The 6586-nt window shown below is 41.3% G+C and overlaps 1 protein-coding gene across 2 annotated transcripts in view; it reads left to right on the forward strand.

Annotated features, from left to right (window-relative positions):
* Window positions 1-3433: 3433 nt before the first annotated feature.
* Window positions 3434-6586, forward strand: part of cgnb (cingulin b) — a 20469-nt gene continuing 17316 nt past the window's right edge. For both annotated transcript variants that reach the window (XM_035682029.1, XM_035682030.1), the window contains exon 1: window positions 3434-3542. The gene's annotated coding sequence lies outside the window, so the exon portion shown is untranslated. The remainder of the gene's footprint in view (window positions 3543-6586) is intronic.

The following is a 6586-nucleotide window of genomic DNA, read 5'->3' on the forward strand; positions in this document are numbered from 1 at the left end:
CAGCAACCCCAACCCCCCCTCTAACTCCACTTCGACCCCGAACACGCAGTCCCCCCTGCCCCCTGGCCCGGCTGCCCCCTCGACTGGACCCGGCTCTGGCCCCGGAAAACTCGGTGGCCCCGGGATGGTCTTCCCCTGCGGCCTCTGTATGGCGGAGGTGCACGACGATCAAGATGCCATCCTGTGCGAGGCATCGTGCCAACGCTGGTTCCACCGTGACTGCACAGGCCTGACAGAGCCAGCGTACGGGCTGCTGACTCGAGAGAGCGCTGCTGTTTGGGCCTGTGACTTCTGCATCAAGACCAAGGACATCCAGGCTGTGTTTGTGCGCCAGGGATTAGGCCAGCTGGTGGCAGCTAATGAGAGTTGAGGAGAGAACGACAGAGGAGCAGCGCGGAGGTGCGACGCGTAAGGACAAATAGAGACATTCTTTGCTCTGATCTAATTGAATGACCTGTGTGTCACGTCAGCTACTTGCCCAACTTTTTTGACTAGCCCTTTACTTGTTCACTACACAGAAAACACACTCATTGACGTTCATGCTTATATATAGCACTTTGAGTGTGAGGCAAATGCTTTTCTCCAACCCCCCCTCCTCCCCCCCAAAGGAGTCAAATCATGATGAATGTTAAACTACACGGTCCTTCAGACATCTAGCCTGCCAACCAGCAAAGCACTGACACCAACACACTACCTCACACACTTTGTGACTGACTGGCACGGAGGCTCCCGCACTGACTGACTGTGATTGACTCGCCACACTCGTGCACCACATGAGTATGATGACCTTTCAAACACACATAGACGCAAACCAACGTAATGCGGGGAGAGTAATGTTGAAATGTTCCTCTATTGATAGAGTGACTCAAAGCATCAACATTATACTCAGATTTTTCACGGCTTTAAATTAAAACAGACATGGATCTTTTTAAAACCGAAAGGAAAAAAAAAACTAATTATTGAAAGAGTGCCTGAAAATCTAAAAGGGTTTTATTAATTGAGTCACAGCTTTATTTGCTATCAAAATGCTTCATTCTAGCACTGCCCTCTCACATTGTTAGCCTTTTTACTGCAAGCAAGTGAAAGAAAATGGAAAAATTCATCAGCTCATTCATCTCGAGCATATTGTGATCATTGGAGGGGGAAAAAAATCTTCAGTTCTTTTATCATTTCTTGCACGGGCGCACACACACACACACACAGACACACACCTTGACTTCTTGTATTTTTTTTTTTTATTTTTTTTTTTAAACCCAGTGCTGATTAATCCAAAGGAGACCTGGGCCGAGATATCCATACCTCACAGAGAGGATTTTACCACCAAAATAGCTGTAAATATTAGGACGAATCATTTGTCTGGAACTCCCATCAGTTGTGAACATGCCAGAGAGTTGACCAATGAACAAAATTATAAGTTGAACTTATGTGTCTTGGTTGTCTACAATATGACGTTTTGGTTTTTATACAGTACATTTGAGTCAACCATTTCTTTTTATCTCTGCAGTACACAAGAATTGTGAAATCAGTGCTTTTGGATGGTGTTGGCATAGCAAGTAGTGACATCATGTCATATCAGATGTGCATAGTCCTTTTTTTAATAATAAAAAAAAAACAGGGGAGGGGGGTGCATGTGAACCAATGCAGTAACTGTCTGATCTGTTTATGTTTATATTCTGGCCTCTGCTTTGCAACAGGCCTTGAAGTAGACCAAATAACTTAAGAGCGGAAAAATACCCATTTTTCACATTTCTGTCACGGTATAAGGTGTTTATAACTATTCTTCCTTCTCTCTTTCCTTATTTTTCTTTATTCAATGTCCGAGTTGCCTTTCTGTTCTTGCTCTCTCAGCTGTTCCTTTTTGATTTTGTACTGGTATTTGTGCTGTGCTCTTGCTCTGCTTTGGCGCCTCCTAGTGGAACCTGGAGGAACCAGTGAGTCCCACACCAGGTGGGGAAGGGAAAGGTACTGAACTCTGAAGTAAAGACAGATTTTTTTTTTTGTACTTGTCCATGTCTGTTTTTATTCATATTTTTAATTTGTTTGCTAATTGTTGTATTAAAATGAGGGTTGGAAAACCCAATGAAACAGATAACAATGTAATTTCTTTGTCGTAATGCTCAAAATTACTGTTACATTATCTTTTTATTAACTGTAGTTCATTGCGTTCAACCGTCAATGATTTTCTTAAAGCGTTTATTATCAGTTTATTGTGAAATTTAAAATTATTTAACATTGTTTAACACTTCATTTGTGAAGCTTTTACTGATAGTTGCTGTTGCCGACCTGTTTAAATGGTCAAACTTTATTTTATGGGTCTGTAGATTCTTAATATTGTCCTCATAATTTACCAAAACTCATTTGTCACCAATTATAGGTCAAACAAAGATTTGCATAATTGGTACAGCAGGTCAGCTGGACATGCACAAATATGAAAAGATGTGTAGAGGCAAATCAGTTCTTTCAAGGAATCTCCTCTGGAAGTCAAAAACTGCTGTTAAGCTCAGCACAGCTGCAATTAGTACCAAGTTACATATTTCCTTCCAGAAAACTTCAATAAATGATTAGATTATTTTGATATTTAACATAATTCTGTTGAGTTCACATAAACAAATAAAAGATACCTCCATGTAGGGCTGCACGATATGAAAAAATATATATATATCACGATAATTTGGACAGATATTTCGATATGATTCACTATTAGAATAATATTTTGCATTATAATTATCATTTTATCTGAATAAACTAACTAAAATCATGATTTGATGTGTCTGTAGTACAAACAGGCCTGTTTTCTTACATCTGGAGAAGAGGCCAGGGCCTCTCTGCAGTACTTCATGCTGTTTTGTCACACAGTTTAACTTTATCAATTGCAGCTTCTGCGATTTGGATCTTGCGCTGTATTTGGGATTTTAATATTTCCATTAATTGTGCAGCCCTATTGAATATAAATAAGACGATTTTCCACTTGAGTTTTTTAAAGTCAGGTTAATTATACCATATTTTGATAATTACAAATGCAATTTAATGGCTATAGGCAACGGTGTATTAAAGTCAATGGCCTCTGGAATTGTCTTTTTTCCTGTCAATAGTTAATTAGTTTTGCCTCAGCAGTGATCAGTATTTGAACACTGGTATTGGATAAGATTATAGCCCAATGGCTTGCATTTCCAAATTGATTGAGAAATTATTCCCCATAACACCACTGTGAAAATGGGTCACACACAAACACACACACACTCACTCACTCCCAGCATTCACCCGTGCGTACGGAGTCGAAACTGAGTCCGCAGCAGGCGCCGCCTCTCGGGGAGCCTCCCACCAATGGAGTCGGTCCTGAGGCGGGACGATGACTATCCGATGTGCTGGCAACAGGTTGCACTGGTAGCAAGGGACGGGGGCGGGGGTGGGGGAGAGAGACATTTCCCGATGTCCTCAGTTCATTGAGTAACATCTTCTTCATCCCATCAACACTGTACACAGAGCTGCTGCTGTAAAGACCCGCACAGAGGACTGAGGAAGGTTCGGACCAGCTTTTACAGGTGCAGTACAATAAGTATCCTAGTACTTTTTCACACAGCTGCTGCCTATTTACTGTACATTCACTTTTGTAGAGCTTACACTGTAAGCTCTATTTTGCTGAGCGGGCATTTCTTTATTCCATTTGGACAAGCAGGGGTGGACACCTGTGGCTTTGTGATTGGATTTGGCAGCGGACTTCCCATGCTCAGCTTTTTACTTACGGTAATGACAACAAGCATCTGGCGGGGGGGGGCTTGTGTTGTTCGCTTTTTTCAAACGTTTGGTTGCAGCTTTTTGTGTGTGTGTGTGTGTGTGTGCGCCTATAATTGGATCTCACCGCGCTGCGTAAAGAGGATATGAGAGGTTATTATAGTAGGTAAACGCTTCAAATAGGATGCGACGGCGTCTCGCAGCAGGTGCGTCGGTTGTTTACCTTGCTGCTCAGCTCGTGGTCCCGCTGGCTCGAGTAAACAACCCGGTGGTGGTTTCGACGCGCACACACCGATACTGGCTGACCGGATAGGTGGGTGTGACGCAATTAATCCAGGAGCAGACAGGTGCTTAGGGGAGGGGGGGGGATACTCTGCTGTAATGGTTTCTCCCGTCTAAAGAATCTTTATTTAACGTGTTGATATGAATTTGAAAGTGATGTTATTTAATTTATCAGTCAAGCTGAGCCTGCCAAGAAAATACAATGTAAGGCTTTTGTATTGATTAGATGTACGTGGCTGTAAATAAAGGTCAGATAAGCCTCATATCCTTGACATTATAGCTTACAACTGATAACCCACCAGCTGGTGGAAGGTATTGCTGTTCCCTGATTCCTTTCAGTTACATGTAAAAAAAATAAATGGTAACACTTTGTTTGGATGTTAGTTTCGCAAATAAAAAACATTTTCTGCCATTACACCACTGGGGTTAAGGTTTGGTTAGGTTTAGGCACAAAAAAAACATCTTGGTTAAGGGTATGTTCATGAATCGTCACATATACTCAGATAACATATACAAACATATGCAAAGTGAAAGCCTTGAAATGTTACAGATGTCTGCAGACTATTCAGGTAAAGTGTTAACATGCTTCAGAACAAAAATGTGTGCTTGGGGGCACGCTTCAAGCTGAGGTGTTTATGTACACATGTACCTTTAATGAGGGACTAGTGTCACCGTGTTGTTGCTGTTTTACACAAGAGAACCTGCACCCACCTCCTCAGCATACCCCAGCATGCTGGTAGCTGCAATACTTTACAATTTACAATTTAATGTTGAATTGGCATGTTTTTGATATCGAATAATGCTGGCTGACAGTTCAGTATTCAGTATTATCATTTTATTGGAATAGTGTTGGCATATGTTCATATAGTGTAATTCTGTTACCTAAATGTATGTATTACAAACAACTTATACTTAAAAACAACAAAATTAGTTAATTAAGGTTTTGTTTTAGTTTTGAAAAGTTGCATCTGATGTAATGCATAATATACACCGTGAATCGAACACTGAACATCAATTTGATTATATTATAGGATTTTATATTATAGGATATTATAAGCTATAAAATGTCATAAAATAGTGAAAAATGCCCTTCCAAGAGCTCCAACCAACAGTCCAAATCCCAAAGATATTCAATGTACATGGATATAAACTGAGAAAAGACACAAATCCTCATTTTTAGAGGCTGCAACAAGCAAAAGCTTTGAGTTTTCACTTGAAAAATGACAAACGATTACATCAGCTGTTTTTTAAATGACTTTCAGTCAATTACTATCTGTTTATTGATTTATCAGCTAATCGTTTCAGTTGTAATATTCAATCAAATCACCCAGCACCAGCTTCAGAGTAACTCGTCTCCTCATTCAGATACCCAAGGGCAGGAGGAACTGGGGAGAAAGCTGAAGATCAGAAGCGAGGTAGGAAGCAGAGGGAGGGTGCACGAACAGAGGAAAAAGGTACAGTGCTTGCTCAGTGAGGAGAAAAGGGAAGAGCGATGGCAGATAGGCCCGTTTGGTGACATTCCTGTCTCTGTTGACACAGCCATTCCTTGTGACAAGAGAGAGAGCACGAGTGGAGGTGAACCTGTTGTCACCAAGCAGTGCTCAACTATTGGTTGCTGAACGTCTACAACAACTGAGCCTTTGTTGAAATTTACCCAAGGAACATGTTTACACCTGGGAGCTTTCTGTGTGGCCAGTGATGAGCCGCTGAGGGCCGAGCACCTTGACAACAAATAGACGATCATACCATCCCTTTTTTTTGGAAGATTTTCCAACATAGCTTTTGAGTAACCCATTTTTTTTTTCAAATTTGTTTGCTGGCTGTTATGTTAGGACAGTGGAATTCATTTGTTTTTGTATTTTTAGTCCCCAGTTTGTCTTTTTTTTTAAATTAGTCTCTTCACTTTGTATTTACTGCCTGTGTGGACAGTTTTCCACCTTTGTAGGCTTTACGGTGAACACTGCCCTAGTTCTCAGTTTCCTCTTAATCTGTCCTTATTAATACAAATGCAAACCACGCGCAATGCCGAGTGTAAAGGGAACGTCTGGAATCCTAAGAATGTTTTTTAGGAGAGACAAAGGCTGACTTTGATTCACCAATCTAAACTCATTGCCAGTCAAGGAGCTTCGTGTTACACTATAACCAGCAGTCAGATAGGGTCGGTTACATTTTAATTCCTGTGAGAGTCACATCTGTAAGTGCTGTAGGAGTGGACAAAGGAAACAGACTGAGGTTAAGGTGCGACGGTGAGCTCTGTAAAGCAAAACTCAGCTTTAGCAGCGCTTAAATACAAGAAAAATGCTTTCATGTGACAGCTGTAACAGAAGTGTTTTAACAGGATTCCACATTACTTAGTACCTTCTTGCCACTTATATAGAGACACTGAAAGGAGTGATGCTTATTAGATCGAGTACCTGCTACCAGATGGGCAATGCACAGCAGGTTTGTGCTTATGTCTGTGCACACCCTTGCATATGTGTATGTGCATATGCTCAAGCCGGTGTGTGTGTGTGTGTGTGTGTGTGTGTGTGTGTGCGACTGTGCAGCTCAAAGTAAACAGTCCACGCCTGAG

Source organism: Morone saxatilis, unplaced genomic scaffold (assembly GCF_004916995.1).
Source record: "Morone saxatilis isolate NCDOM2014 unplaced genomic scaffold, NCSU_SB_2.0 Contig9, whole genome shotgun sequence".
In the NCBI taxonomy this organism is placed as follows: Eukaryota; Metazoa; Chordata; class Actinopteri; family Moronidae; genus Morone; species Morone saxatilis.